Source organism: Tenrec ecaudatus, chromosome 14 (assembly GCF_050624435.1).
Source record: "Tenrec ecaudatus isolate mTenEca1 chromosome 14, mTenEca1.hap1, whole genome shotgun sequence".
Lineage (NCBI taxonomy): Eukaryota > Metazoa > Chordata > Mammalia > Afrosoricida > Tenrecidae > Tenrec > Tenrec ecaudatus.
In genome coordinates this window covers 9442541-9457213 of record NC_134543.1, presented here as the reverse complement: position 1 = coordinate 9457213, position 14673 = coordinate 9442541, and the positions used below count along the sequence as shown (strand labels likewise).

Genomic DNA, 14673 nt, shown 5'->3' with positions numbered 1-14673 from the left:
GGCATGTTTTATACTCATCATTGTCTAACCATCATCATTGACCATTCTTGGAATCTTCCAGCACCCCTAACCCTAATGCCCCCCAGCAGTGTATCTTTCTTACCCCATGCTCCCTCCCCCTCTGTAGCCACTAGTAAATTATGGTCTCTCTACCTTGCTTGTTCTAGAGCAGTTCTCAACCTTCCTCACGCTGCGACCCTTTCAGACAGTTCCTCATGTGGTGGTGACCCCCCCAACCATAAAATTATTTTCATTGCTGCTTCATCACTGTCATTTTTCTACTGTGATGAATTGGGCAACCCCTGTGAAAGGGTCATTTGACTCCCAAAGGGGTCGAGACCCACAGGTTGAGAACCGCTGTCCTAAATACTTCATGTCATTCGACTCAGACAACTATTCAGGTTGATTTTTTTTTTTTTTTCCAGCGGCACCTGTTGGGACCTGGGTTTCGGCCGCCTACACGCAGTCAGTAGGCGGCGAGCTAAGGCCCCTGGTTTTGCTTTGGGCGCCGAATCTCACTTGTCAGGTTGATTTTTAAGAGCAATCCCAACCGGCTCAATTTCCGTGTTCTTTTGGGCAGATTTTCTCAGGCCACCGGTAGGTTTGAGATCTGGTCCCACACAAGCTTCACTGTGTGGCCTCGGGCTGGTCACTTCTCTTTTCTGAACCTTGGTGCCTCCATCAGTAACCCGTGTGCTGTAGAGACCCCGACGTGAATGTGAGACTGTCAGTGTGGACGCAAATTCACTGTAAAGAAAACTAAACACCCTAGTCACACCTGGACCAAGAGATATCACCGTGACCTGTGGAGAAAGGTCAAAGTTTTCAGGGATTTCATCTGGCTTGAATCCATGAGCCAGGTCAACAATGCACAGCAGGGAGCAAGTCTGCCTTACAAAACCTGAGTGTGTGAGAGAGTCAGGGGATCCCTTTGAGGACTAAGGTGGGCCTGGCCCAAGGCATGAGATTTTCCATCGCCTCTTATGCACGTGAAAGTGGGCAATGCCTAAGGAAGACTGCAGAGAAACGATGCATTTGACTTAGGAGTTTGGGGGCGAAGAGTATTAAAAGTATTCTGGACGTCAGAAGACCCACTGGTCTGTCTGGAAAGAAGTGTAGACACAATGCGCCCGAGAAGTCAAGATGGCGAGGCTTCATCTCACAGACGTGGGGCATGCTCTCAGGAGAGACCAGACAGACAGACAGACAGACAAACTCACAACCATCAAGCCAATTCTGTCTCCTAGCAACCGGAGCGGAATGGGAGCTCCTGCTTGGTACAGTGAGAGAAAACCCTCAGCCAGATGGAGTGGGGCAGTGGCTACGCCAAGGGGCTCAGGATTGTGAGGATGGGGCCGGGCGGGGCAGCGCTCCGTTCTGTCCTGCACGGGGTCCCCAGGAGTTGGACTCCATGGCGCCTAAGGACTTGGAGGTGTGGGGCTAAGCTGCCAGCCGGGCAGCCATCCCTATGGCCCCATGGAAATGCAGTCGCCATGTTTGTAGCCGATTCTCGGGCGTCCCCTAGCGTTGGAAGAGGGCAGCAGCAGCAGTGTGGGAAGAGGCCTCCCCTCAGCACCAGGCCTGGGAAAGGACGGTGGTCATCGTTCCAGATCAAGTAGCCCTCCTGCCATTCCCATCACGACCTCTAACAGCTCCCACTTGTGAAGGCTCAGAGAGGGATGCAACTTCGCCCACTGCAGACCATCCCCTCCCCACATCGTTCCCCAGCTGGGAGCTTCCTCTGGGCCCCTTTTCTGGTGCTGGGTCACCTTCCCCACACCCAACCCTTCAGCTGTGAACACTCAGGGCAGAGCGACTCCCTGTAAGTTTCCTTTCCTGGGCGCCTCTTCATCTTGGTAAGTGGATGGCCATTGCCGTGAGCGTGGCTCCCTCGTTGTGGGCCAGGCTTGAACTCAAGGAAAGGCCTGGGCCACACCCTCCCAGAAAGTCACCCCATGTCGACTCTGTAGGCTACAGATCCCTCTTCTTCTTCCCACTAAGCCTGTCCCCTTCCTCCCCTCCCCCATTACTGCCCTCATAGGGCGTGGGTGACAGGCAGAGGCAGGATTTGAACCCCGGCTGGTCTGAGCACAGAGCTCAAACACTCAGTCTCTTAATCACCCCCCATGGGTGATGGTTGTAGGTGCCCTTGAGTGAGCTCCGACCCATAGCGACCCTAGGTGCCTGTCAGGAGCACTCAAGGCACCCAACAACGCGTCGTCCTCTTTAGTCAAACAGGAGAGCAATCCAAGCAAGTTTCACTCAAATAAACATACGTGACAATCTAAACATCAACTTATTCCTATGAAGGCATTTCAAAGATCAAACATAAAGTCCCATCAGCATAGTCATGCTCAATGTCCACTGCACACAGTAAGGCTACATCATAGTCACGCTCAATGTCCACTGTACTCAGTAAGGCTATATCATAGTCATGCTCAATGTCCACTGCACACAGTAAGGCTACATCACAGGCGTACTCACCCTAGGCTGAGACTCTTTCCACGTAGGGGTGGGGACCTCTGCGCTGTGTGGCCTTTTGGGGTTGCTTGCATATTGTCTATTGACGTCACTGCTGACGCCATCCTGGGTTGGTTAGGCTCTCTTCCAGGTGGTAATGACTTGGCTGTTCTCTCCTTAGGCCAGGTGGTTATCAGGTGTGTGGTAAACATCTCGACTCAGCCATTCCCCTACTTACTTGGTCTAATTTGGGTGTAACTTAAGGTTCGTTCTTCTTCCTTAATGACATAATAATAGCAGTAAAATAGTAAAAAATAACAATACTAATAATTGCCCTGCTCAGTACCACGGTACCACAGAACGAAACACTGCCCGGTCGTGTGCCGTCCTCAGAGGTGCGCTTAGGAGACGGGGAAGACACATCAGTATGCCAGTATTTGGTTTTAAAAAACCGGTTTAGTGGCATCTAATTCACGTATCATACAATTCGCTAGTTCAATCATATTGAAAACCGTTGTACAATCACCACCACAGTCAAGTTTATAACATAGTCTTTCTTTCCTCACGCAGTTATTAGCTCCCCACGTGTCCCCAGCCTCCTCTGCCAGACCCCCAAGAAACCATTAATCCAGTTAACGTCTCTGTAGACGTACCTAGCCTGGATTAGCAACAGCAAACCCAGCCACAATAGCAAAGTAAAACCAAGAAAAGCCTCAACCAAAAATTATCAGAAGATACTAAAATCTAGATTTATTTACAAACAACAACAGGAAACCGTGTGTGTGTGTGTGTGTGTGTGTGTGTGTGTGTGTGTGTGTGTGAAGCTTGGTTTTGTCGTGGGGCATGGCGTGGGCGGCTAACCTCAAGGTCGGCAGTTCAGGAGCCAGAGGAGGTAGGTAATCTGCATCTATCATGATCTGCAGCCTTGGCGACTGTGGGGCACAGGTCTAGTCCGCCCTGCGGGGTCGCTCGGAGTCGGGGCGGGGGGGACTCAGATGCGCACACACATGTTTTCAATGATGACTTCCCGTCATCACTCGGCAGCCGGCTTCCCCTGCAATCCTGCCGCGGCGTCAGGGCAAGGTTCTCACCGGCCGCACTGCAGAGGGAAGCCGTGTGTTTGAAGCACAACAGTGAGTCACACCCCACGCGCACCCTGGTATTAAGCCTGAGTCAAGCCACGTGTTGAATTTCCAAAGCCCTCAGAAAGAAGAGCCTGGGTTGGCAGCGCCCACCCTTCAGGGCACTTCCAAGGATCCCTGGTGGCAGAATGGGCTAAGCATTAGCCTGCTAAGCAAAAGATCAGCAGTTCTACCCACCAGCCACCCCTCGGGAGGAAGAGGAGGATGCCTGCTCCCCTAAAGAAAACCCTATGGGGAAGTTCTGCCCTGGCCTATCAGGCCACTGTCCGTTGGAACCTACTAGGCCAGGAAGTGACCCTGTTGGAGGCTGCCAGTCTCCTGAGCTGAGGAGGGCCATGGTGTGTGGTCCTATGCCCTCCAGTGCTGACTGGGCACCTGGAGTCGGGTGGAGGCTCTGGGGAACAGCAGAGAACAAGGCCAGCAGTTAGAGGACCTAACCCTCAGGAGGCTGACATACAAGCGGGAGGAAATGTCGTGGCCAGGGAAGGCCATTTCAGCGTGCAAATGACGGCAGGGACAAGCACAGGATGGGTGATGAGGTGACAGCAGGCGTGGGAGGTGACATGGGGTGGAATGGTTGGGGCGGCCTCATGGTAAAGGAAGTAACGTGGAGTGTGAAGAGGGGTGACCTTGTTGAAGAGGCAAAGGAGGAATGGGTGCAGAGGCCCTGAGGTTGGCATCAAGAGGAGTCCTTGCTTCCTAACCCTGCATAACAAGCAAGGACAGCAGCACTCCCTGCTGGGTTGCTGTGTGGCCCATGTTTAGTGCAGTGCCAGACACAAAAGAAGCACCATCCATCATGAGAAGCCGTCACTCCCCACTCTGTTATTTCATCCAACCACGTGTGCACTTACTCTGGGCCAGGCGCTGTGCTAGGCTCGGCAGACACAGCAGTGAATAAGACAGGAACACGCTCCGCCTTAGGCTGGGGTCTCTGGAGAACTCACCGTGACTGTGTGCACAGGGGAAGGAAACACTGCCCGGTCCTGAGCCAGGCTCACGGGCATTGCTATGTTGGAGCTCTTTGTGGCAGCCACTGTCAATCCATCTCCTGGATGGATGGATGGATGGTGGATGGATGGATGGATGGATGGATGGGTGGATAAGTGTCTGTCTTTCTGGATATATGGATGGTGGATGGATGGATGGATGAATAGGTGGGTAAGTATCTGGATGACTGGATAGATGGATGGTGGTGGATGGATAGATGGATGGAGTATGGATGAATGGGTATGAATGGAGTATGGATGAATAGGTATGTATGAATGGGTATCTGGATGGCTGGATAGAAGAATGGGACTGGCTGGCTGGCTGGAGAGATGGATAAGTGGCTGGATGGATAAGTGGATGGTGGTGTATGGATGGACAGATGAATAGGTGGGTATGTATCTGGATGGCTGTATAGACAGACGGCGCAGGATGGGTGGCTGGACAGATGAATGAAGAGGTAGACAGAAGAACAGGACTGAATATGTGTTTGGGGTTTCTACACTTAATCTGTTCACATTTGTTGGCCTTTGACCCCTAGTGGTATTCACAGGCACGTTCTTGGACTATCCCATCAGCTGTTTGAAAAGTGGCAAGATTGTGTGCACAGCTCACCATTCTGAGGCCAAAGTCAAGTGGCACTCAGCCATTCTGGCTCCGTGCATCTGCATCACAAAACAAGCACGGCAGAGTTCTCAGTAAGGTGTGCAGCCTAACACAGGCCACATGCCGGGACATTCACAAAGTGCAGAGGACAACTCCTTGAGCTTGGCATTCCATTTCTTCACGAGAATCTTGAAGCTCCCTCACAGTCGGTGTCCACTGAGGGTCCTTCTGTCCATCCTGACTTCATCCCTCTCATTCTAAGTCTGTGCCTCACCCAGCCTGAGCTTCCGTTCTGAGCGAAGCAGCCATGCAAAATGGTTTAAAAACACTTACTTATTTGCATGGAGCCCGGTGGCATCATGATCACGCAGTGGGTTTCCATCCACAAGGTCCACAGTTCGAAACCGCTGACCTCCCTGATGGAGAATCGCAGGGATTTCTACTCCTGTCGGGAGGTCACGGGGCAGTTCTACCCTGACTTATAGGGTCACCCTGAGATGGCATTGACTCGATGGCTGTGAGTTATTTTTTAAATTCGCATCCTGCCTCTTTGTGAAAACAACATCAAAAGTGAGTCCCAGGAAGGACAACCCACCGTGGAATCAGTAATGAGGAAAATCATGGACTCACTACTGACAGGGTGAAGCAGGGGCTGGCACCGAGCTACCTGGCAGGCACAGTGAAAAGGGAAATAAGGCCCATTGCATAGCTTTTTTTTCAGCAACAGGAGAAGCTTGGTGACCAGAGGTGACCGGGAATGGAGTGGGTTCATGTCCAACCAAGGAAATTAGGTCCCACACCCTTCCAGATTTCTGAAATCGGAAGCATTTTGGAATGCTACGCCCTTCTGTTCCCAGGCAGAGCTATTAATAGGCCACATAGCACGGGGCTTGAAATGAACGCCTCTGATCCGCCGGCCTCTGGATGGGATGTGAAACTCTTATTTGCACACTGGTTGGAAAAATGCTCCTGCCTAATTGTTTGTGGCCTGGGCGCTGTATTTATAGACAGCCCGGGAAAAGTGGCCCCGAAGTGCTCTGATAGGCTAGGGAAGCGGGCCAGGTAGCTGCCGGCTGGCTCGGGACACGGAGTGTGTCCACGGCTCCAATGGGGAGCTGCCTTTCATGTAAACAGCGGTTCTTCTCTGCTGCTTTTGAAACTGTAGAGCTCTGGGTCGAGGGTCCGGGAACCACTTCCGTGGTTAAGCAGTGGGGTCTGAGGGTGGGGGCCTGGGCCAGGCCGCTCCTTTCTTCTCCACACTCGAATTCTCTCCCCAGGAGACACGCAGGATGGGTTCCACCCAGCTCCCAGGCCCTGGAAATTTTGCAGGGGCAATCCGACATTCTCGTGAGCATTCTGGGCTACCTCAGAAAGAGGTCCAGGGGCATCCTAGAGAAAGTCCGCTATGGTCCCATGCGGGGCCCTCGGAGGGCGGCTTCGGCTCCTCTGCCTTCCTGGCCGAGGCGAGAGAAGCCGGAGAAGGAGCGTTGGTGTGGACGTGGGTCAAATGCTGCAGCATCGTTGTCATGACGATCTGAGCTAGCATGTCCACAAAAGGACCCGTCGGTCCCCAGAGTGGGGACCTCAGAGACAGAGACCTTGTGCACGGGCTTTGCAGCTTGCAAATTACCTCCAGTGACTTGTATTTTTGCGCATTTCTGTCCAGCAAGCAGGACGCACCTGGTGTATATCAGGCATGAAGAGTAAGAGCCACCTGGGCTGCCTTCCTGTGCCAGCCAGACCCTGGTGAGTTAGTGGCCCTGATCTCTGCCCCTCACCTGCCACCTGCTTCCAGTCCAGCCATGTCCCCTGCACTCTTTTGCAATGCAAGACAGCCAGAGGGACCTTTTGAACGTGAGACAGAATCCACATACTGGTAACACAACAGAGAGAAGGTTGTGTCACCTCCAGCTAACCTTCCCCGAGCCTCAGGCCCACCAGTGAATGCAGTGGGTCACACAGGGGCATGCTCTCCAACCCCCTCCCCACCGCGCATTCCAGCTCTTAGCACCCACTCTCCCTTGGTCAGAATGCTGCAAGCCCACCAAATGTTCCCTCTCAGTCCTTTGCACCTGCTATTTCCTTGGGGGATGGGGCAGGGGGCAACGGGGAGGGGGGCATACCTTTCCTCAGGTATCCAAGGCCCTTCACTCTTTTTGAGTTTCTGGTAAAACACCCCTTCCTGACAAGGCCCTAGAAATGATACCCAGTACTTTCTGCTCCGGACCCTGTTCTCACCCCATCCTCTTCGCTTATACCATCTGGTGTAAGACAGGCTTGCTGGGGGGGTCCCTTTATTCTCTTGGCCCTCCCGCTCCCCGGAGTGTAGAAGGGACGGAAGACAGTGGCATTTCTTTGTCCCACAATGACCGCTGTGTCCCCTGGACTCAGGCCTGCCTGCTGCTCAGCGGATGTTTGTTGAATGAGTGAAAAGGGGGACGCTAAGGAAGCCTGGGGTTATCATTCGGGGGACCCTCGCCAGCCCAGAGAGAACACGCAGGCCTGGCCAGCTCCTGATGACCCAGGAAAGGGCAAGCCTACAGATAGATGGCCGGGCGGCTTGTTCCACTTCATACTTCAGAAGATGAAGGGTCTCTCCCCTCTCCCGGGGCGGGGACCAAGGACCAGGAAGCCTGGTGGCTCCGGGGACAGAAATGCACCAGTGAATGGAGGTGAAAGAGTTAAGATAAAGAATTGTTAATTAGCTGTCTAGCTGTAAAGTTAAGACGTTCTGCTGTCCAATGCTGGCATTCATTTTCTGAGGATTAATACCAGGGTAATTCCACAGAGGCAGAGATTAAGGAGGTTCCAAATGTCCATTTCCCCTGATGTTAACTATCACTGCTCCGCTAATGTCTTCCCTCACCGCCATGGAGTTGATGCTGATTCATAGCGACATTTCAGGTGTGTTAGTCCGGGGAGACCAGGGAAACAACCTGCTTAGGAACCCACCCTTAGGATATGAGATGCTGCCACAGGATGTTGGAATGCATGGACTCATGCATCACCCTTCATTAACCTGTACCTTCCTTCCTCTTGGGTGCCTGCTGAGTTAGTCTGGGTTAAATAAAGAAACAAACCCAGAAACTCACCTATGCATGTTAGAGAGAGTTTTATATCAAAGAGTAATTGCACATTAAGAAAACATCCCAGCCCAGTCAAAATCAAATCCATGAGTCCTGTCTTTAGCCCATATGTCTAGTACTCGTCCATAGATTCCTCTTCAGACTCATGCAACACATGAGATGGAAGATCACAGGCCAATGGGTGGAAAGTCTTGTGGATTCAGTGGAGGCAAAAGCATCTCAGTGCTGGCATGGGTCTCCACGTGGCTCCTCCCGCTCCAGGGCTCTGGCTCCATCAGCATAGCTCCATGTGGCTTGTGAACAGGAAGACTGAGCAGAGAAAGTCAGTCTGGCCTCCAGTGAGCTATTTATTTCCATTGTGCCTCCAAATGAGGTCATCAAGCTGTGACCTGATGGATGGTCTAAACTCCACCCCTTCACTCTTAATATCCTCAAGTGGACACCAGACTAACTACCACAACTACTAACCACAAGATCCGCAGTGTGAATTCACCAGCCACTCCGCAGGAGAAAGATGAGGCTTTCTGCTCCCATAAAACCCGACAGCACAGAAACCCACAAGGGAAATTCTGCTCTCTGCAATGGGGCCGGTGTGAGTCGGAATAGACTAAACGGCAGTGAGTTTTCCTTTCCTGTAGTCTGGCTCTTTTGAGCCCTTTCCCAGGAAAGGATCCTGTCGCTATAAGATGTCAACAGAGTATCCGTATGACCAGACCCGCTCCACCAGACACGGGCAGAAAGCACAGCCACAAACTTTGATCACCACAGAACCAAGGTACTTTGGTCCATAAACCACAGGCCACTGGGAAGACGTCACCAGACCAACTCAGAAGACACTTGGAAGCAGGATGTCCGATGAGCCACATTTTGTCATGAATCATAGCCCCATCTGAATGCAGCATCAGCAGTTTGAAACCACCAGCCGCTCTAAGGGCGAAAGATGAGGCTTTCTGCTCTGTAAACACTTACAGATGCAGAAACCCACAGGGGCAGTTCTCCTCTGTCCTCTCGGGTTGGAGTGGACAGCAGGGAGTTTGGTTTTGAGAGTTTGGCATGCATATTCATGACCATTCCCCCATCTGTTACATATTCATCACCCCCTCCATTTACTCCCTGGTGTACACGTATAAAATGTCAAACCCCCTTTTTCCAGGAGCTGGCCTCGGTGGCTCCCATCCTGGCCTGCTCCCGAGTTGCACTTTGACCATTCGCTTCTACAGAGTCTCAGTCTTCGTTCATCAGCTGCACAGAGTGAGGCCCGGCTGGGGACACTGTGGCTTTACTTTCATGCTTTCGGACACGCAGCTTCTACCCGCATCCAAAGGGACCATTCAGAAGGTTGTCCGGGGCAGGGACCTCAGCCCAGGGGTGAATGGGGACTCTAGCCTTCTCCCGTCGTCCATCCACAGCACCCAAACCCAGCAAGCAGGCTGGTGAGGGTCTGTAGGGGGTCTGGAAGGACCGACTGAATGATATTGATAACCTCCCATTGAAAACACGCATCCACCCCTTTCCGGAAGGGAAAATGAAGCTGGACGGGGAAAAAAAATTCAAGTTGATAAACCACAAATACCCATTGACGCATCTAATTTGGGGCCAGTGCGAGCATGCGAGGCGGCCATGATTACCATGCCAGCTCCTGTTTGGGTTGTCAAATGAGTCTGCCAGGGGCTGGGGCGCACCCGAGCCTCCCAGGACCCTCCGTGGACCGAGGCCTCGCAGGCTGTCCGTGGAATAGATGGGGCCACCTGCTTCTCATGTAGATTGCACTGAGCTGAATGTAAATTGATGTAAATCAGGGAAGCCGCTGAGCAGCCACGACACTGCTTCTCCATCCTGGGCCTCTCCTGAGCAGAGAGGCGCTCCAGCTCCTCGGAGCCCAGCCACCTTCTGGGGCGGGGTGGGGGTGGGGGCTGAGAATGCCAGGGGGAGGCGGCATGGGCTCTCGGAGGAAGGATATCTATGACAACAGTGGTGGGCTCCCTCTGAACACTCTACATACATGACCCTCCACACACGCCTGGCTCTCAGGACCCACCGAGCGGTGCTGGGCTCTGCCAAGGTGCGTGCGTTCATTGTAGGAAGACCGGCAGATACACCGAAACGAATCCTCTCCCCCAAACCAGAAGCCGGACTCTGCTGGTGACAGACACCCAGCAGGAAGAAGGTGGGCGTCTGTCCTTCCAGACCTTGTCTGAGCTGTGTGGGGACACATGTGTCCAAGCAGATTGTGCCATTCCCTCGTTTGTCATGTGGGGCGGTCTTACTCCCTCCAGGGAGGTTAGAACTGGACGCAGACCAGAGGGGCGGGCTCAGAAGTGGGCTTCCCAGAAAGATAACTGGGCGGAAGCCCCAGGGGGTCCCTCCTTCACTCAACCCCTCGCAGGCCCTGTCCCTAAGCATGTACTCATTATTTGGCATCTTTTTCTTCAGGAGGGCTCCCAGACAGTATCATGTCCAGCTCTACCATCGCAGGCACCAGGGTCTTGTGCCTACCTTTAATCATAAACCAGCGACAGCTCCGCCCCCCCCCAAACCTTGCTGAGGCCTGGGGAGAATGAGGTGACCCATAGGAGGCTGCCCGGTGAATGTGGTCATCTGTTGAGGGCAAAGGGCATGCTGGCCGTCCTCCCCAGTGACCAGACCCTCCAGGCTGCCGTGGTGGGTATGAGCTGTTCTCATGTCCGCGCCCCTAGCTCAGGATGACACCACATAGAATAGAATGTGACTGCCGTGCTGCATAGGACAGTCATTGGCTGGTGTTGGGAAGTCAATCGCCAGCCAGACCTTTCTTCCTGGTCTGGCTTTGTCTGGATGCTCTGCTGACACCTGTCTGTCACCACAGCAACTCGCACACGTCCTCTGGTGGATGGGGGCGGCTGCTGCAGGTGGTGCTGAGTTAAAAGAAGCACACTCCCTGTTGCCTCCCTACTGGGACTTGCCTTTATTTCCGTGGCTCAGGGAAGGGAGCTCATGTTTATTGAGTACCTACGAAGTGCCAGGTATGGGGCCAGGCCTTCACGTTCACCATTTAACTGCTTAAGCCCCCCCCCTCCGGGAAGTCCCCAGGGTGAGGAACGTTGTCTTTATCTTATTGATAGAAAGTAGGGGCTCTGGGAGGTGACGCAGCTTGTTTGAGGTCACAGTTCACAGCAGAAGAACCTAGGAGATTCTGCTGCTTGGTTATGTGCTCTTTCCAAATTTGTTTCCTCAGGAAAGGGCTTGTCAAGGCCCGGGACAGTGCACGGAAGGTTCCTCAGAGCCTGATTTCCTATAATCCCGCTGGGCTGGGATCTCTGAGATGGCTGGGACCAAAGTCCCAGAGTCACCATTAAGCCCCTCCCCACAGTGAGGACAGGGTGACTAGTCAGTAGGAGAAAGGAACTCCCCTTAGATTTTTTTTTTTAAAGGGAAGTTAATAAGTATAAGGTGTGATAGGATAGTTAAGGCTTTGTGTCAACTTGGCTGGGTCAGGATTCTCGGTGGTTTGACAGTGCGGTCCTTCTACACACTCCCCTCCCCTCCCTTAATGTGATCCAATACAACGTGTTAGACTCTACAATAGGATCTGTTATGAGGATTAGGGTAGGATGAAGACCCTTACCAAGATCACAGCCCTGATGCAATCCACGGAAAGGAGGTTTTGTCAGGGACGTGGCCTGCTTCCTATGTAAGTGGACACTGTGGAAAAGCTTGCATGCATCTTCCTGGGTCTGGATCTTGCATCTGGCTCATTGGCCTCTGGTTCTTTGGACTTGCGCCAGCAGCCTGCCATTTTGCCTGCTGTTCCTGCACATTGTCTGGCATCTTCCTACTGGTCTAAGGCTCCTCGGCCCCAGCTGCAATGTGAGTAGTCAGGAGAAGCCTCCTGTTGAACGTCTGATCCTCAGACTTGACATGGCCTGGACCTGGAATTTTCCCACGTCTATGCTAGTCTGAGCCATTTTTGTGATATGAATCTCTCTATACATATCCACGAGGAGCCCTGGCAGCCTAGTGGGTTAATCTTGGGGCTGCTAACGGCCAGGTCACCAGTTGGAACCCACCAGCTGCTTCTTGGGAGCATAAAGAGTTATAGTCTCAGAAACACACAGGGGGAATTTTGCTCTGCCTATAGGGTTGCTACGAGTTAGAATTGACTCGTGACAATGAGCTTGGTACACACACACACACACACACACACACACACACAGGAACAAGCTTCCCTGGTTTTGCTTCTCTAGAGAGCCCAGCCTGAGAGAAATTGGAGGTGTCACTTGCTGCGGGTGGGAAGGTAAAAGGATACCGTTGCCATGGAAACCAATTGAGGCGTTCCTCAGAAGGTTAAGCCTAGACCTGCTGTATGGCTCAACAATTCCATTCCGAGGTGTGTATCCAAAGGAACTGAGGAGAGGATCGCAAGTAAAGCCACCCACAAACATTTGCAGCAATGCTCCACGCAACAGCGCAAAGCGAGAAGCAACACAGACAAACCAAACTCACTGCTCGCGAGCCGAGGCTGGAACTGACCCCGTGCGCTCTCGAGACTGTAACTCTATGGGAGGGAACGTCTCATTCTCCTATGGGGCGGTGAGTGGTTTTGAACCAATCACTGTGCCGTTAGCAGCTCAGTGCATATAACCACTGTACCACGAGGGCTCCAGAAACAGCCCAAACACTGGTGACCAGGTGAACGGATCGGCAAGGTATGGCAGACACTTCCAGGTACAAGAAGGCATGAAGTACCGACGCCGAGCCCTGGGGAAGTTATCTCAGCGAACAGAAGCCAGAAACAAAGACCATCTAGTGAGCGAGTCTGTCTACAGGAAGTACCTGGAAGAGGTGAGCCTGCGGAGACACACACAGGTTGGTTGGTGGTTGCCAGGGACTGCGAGGAGGGCTGGGGAGAGACTGCTTCATATGTCTAGAGTCTCCTTGGGGGGTTGATGAAAGTGTTTCCGAACTAGACCGTTCCAATTGACCCCATGTCCACAGAGCAAAATACCGCCCCCATCCTGTGCCGCCTTCACAACTGTCATGCCTGAGCCATTGTTAAACAGCCGCCGTGGTGTCAATGAGTCCATTCCATACCAAGCATGACGTCCTTCTCCAGGGACAGGCCCCTCCTGGGAACCTGTTCCGAGCCATGAGATACCCCTCACTATCCTTACTTCCAAAGAGCATTCAAGCTCGACTTCTTCCAAAAGCAGAGGTGTGTGTCCCTACTGTGGACAGTCCATGGTGCAGCCTCTCTTCCTTGTCAATACCACGATTCCACGACGCCACCTCCTCTCCAGCCTTAGGCGCTCTCTAGCTTTAGCGTGCCTCTGAGCTGACCGAAACTACCAGGGCTTGAGTCCGATGTGCCTTAGTCCTTAAAGTGCCACTTTTGCACTGGAAAGAAGCCATTGACAGTACATTTGCCCAATGCAATGCTTTTTAGAAATTTCTTCCCTGCTGCTTCCAAGACTGCTGATTGTAGATCCAAAGAAAATGACATCCTTGCACCTGAACAGTGTTTTCTCCATTTACCCTCAGAGTTCTTATGGGTCCAGTGTGGGGATTTAGATTTTCCGTATGTTGCGGCATAATCCCTACTAAAGGTCTATATCCCTACTCAATCCCTACTAGGCCATGATCTCATCAGGAAGTGCTTCAATTATACAAAGCTGTGAACGTCCTTAAAGCTACTGAATTGTACTTTGAGATGGGCAAAGTGGTTCAGTTCATACCATGTGCATTTCACCAGAGTTAAAGAGTAAATGATCAAGCAGTGGAGTTTTTCACACCATTCATCCTGCTTCCCTCTTCCCACCACACCCCCAGGCCTCACCATAGCCAGACTTCTCAGACGCACCGCACAAACCCACCCTCTTCATGTTGCCAGTACTGGAACCAGTAGCCAGTTGCAGGCAAGTTGGTTTTGACAGGCGGCACCAAGACGTGGGTCAGTGCAGAACGATGCTCCCCAGGGGTGCCAAGGGCTGGGTTTTCATGAATACATTGCCAGGCCTTTCTTTCAAGGCACCTCTGGGTGGACTCCAACCTCCTGGCTTTCAGTGAACAACCTAGTACATAAGCCATTGGCCCCATCCAGGGACCCCTGCTGTCACCCACGCACTCCCTGATGCCTCTCTAATCTGGCTCCGGGCACCAGCCTGCCTCTGAATTTGTCCCACAAAGATGACTTGTCAACTCACCTGCCTTTAAAATGTTGCTCGAGAGAACCCCCTGGTCTCCACGTGTAGAGAGAGCTTCACTCTCTAAAGACTGCTGGGCTCCTGACCAGACCGATGGGAGTCAGAAACTTTCAGACTGACACCTTCACCGTGACCTTGAGCAAGGTCTCGTTTCCCAGCTGCAGAGACAAGGCAGAGCCCAGCAATTATGCGCTGACGGCAGTCAACCCAGCT

At 52.6% G+C, this 14673-nt stretch overlaps 1 non-coding gene across 1 annotated transcript; it reads right to left on the bottom strand.

The window, feature by feature from the left end:
* Positions 1-429: 429 nt before the first annotated feature.
* Positions 430-555, bottom strand: LOC142427194 (small nucleolar RNA ACA64). The gene has a single exon (XR_012780006.1). It is a non-coding gene; the product is annotated as a small nucleolar RNA ACA64 (small nucleolar RNA).
* Positions 556-14673: the final 14118 nt, after the last annotated feature.